We start from the raw sequence: 1,565 nt of genomic DNA on the forward strand, positions 1-1,565 counted from the left end.
GCAAATTTAACACAAATAACATATGTTTAACAGAATTTGTTAGGTGATCTCTCCTTTGGTTCTCAAAGTTTTTTGAACATACCTTGCACATAGCCCTTAGCTCAGTATTGTAATATTCTCTACACCTGTGCTCAACCCCATTAGGGAGTTAAGGGTGAAAGACTGCCTCATTCATCTCAATATCCTCAGTGGTAGGATCATTACTGTCACTTAGAAGGGATTCACTAAATGCTGAATGATTGCCTGACAGAAGCTGTTTCCAGTTAAGGAAAAATAATGCTTTAAAATTCGTGCCCAGCTAATCAGTAATTAAAGGGGCGGTAGCAGTAGTAAAGGCTAATTTTGGAATAATTTATTAAATACAGTTTTTATAAAGTGTAAAATTTCACTTGAGAAATCTAGTACACATATATTATGTGCATTTAGCACCTATGCACTAGCAGATCATGAGCATACACACACTACTATATTGTAAAAATAACAGCAGAATCTTGGGGGGTAAATATAGCTTACTGTAGCTTTTCCTAGGGCTCATCTTAGAGTTTATTTAAAAGAAAAAATTCATTCCTTTTAGAGCCTCAGTGCAGAACTCTTCTAAACTGAGCTCCTGGACTGGAAACACATCAGAGAGAAAGGAAGGTGTCATTTGGCAATTTGGCTGCTGCTAATGACACAGTCAATCTTTCAGGAAAAAAGTTAGCTCCAGGGGAGGGCTGCCTATTAGAGCAAAAGTATAGGAAGTTAAAGAGAATTGGTTGCTAGGTTTTCTTTGTGGGAAAACAAGCTAATTTTTTATTTTATTTTATTTTATTTTATTTTATTTTATTTTATTTTATTTTATTTATTTTATTTTATTTTATTTTATTTTATTTTATTTTATTTTATTTTATTTTATTTTATTTTATTTTATTTATTTTTTTGTTGAGTATGAGAAAAATACAACCTATTTATTCTGACAGAGATAATACTAGAAAAGGGGAAGCCAAAAATCAGAAATACATATTGAGAGGCACAGGGACTGGAAGGACATTGGAGGAAGGAATCATGCCTGTTTTGTTCACGCTTTGTATACTGAGGATCTAACAGTGTCTGGCATTAGTAGACATTTGGTAAATATTTGTTGAATGAGTATATGAATGCATGTCTCTTAGATTTTAGAAATATCCCCTTAAACTACTTCTCAACAATTCTTTAATTATTGTAAAAACATAATATTCTCAGCATATTAAAAATTACAAAAAAATAAATAGAATAAAACAAATTTATAATCCACCTATAAAGATAAAATTTGGTTTTAAATATTTTCCTGCAGTTCTTTTTATGTATGCACATATATTGGTATTTGTATGTGTGTCTATAGATATACACAAATTTATGACCATGTTAATACATTTTTATTCTAATTTTTATTTGTATTATATTTTTAAATTCTATTAATTTCTTCGAGAATATGATTTATAATTGCTGAAAAAATATTATTCTACCAACATTAAATTATTAAAGTATTATTAGAAAGTTAAACTTTTTTAAAAGCTATTTTAAAAACAAATTCCAATTAATAAGGT

This window comes from Pteropus medius, unplaced genomic scaffold (assembly GCF_902729225.1).
Source record: "Pteropus medius unplaced genomic scaffold, Ma_sr-lr_union100, whole genome shotgun sequence".
NCBI classification, from domain to species: Eukaryota; Metazoa; Chordata; class Mammalia; order Chiroptera; family Pteropodidae; genus Pteropus; species Pteropus medius.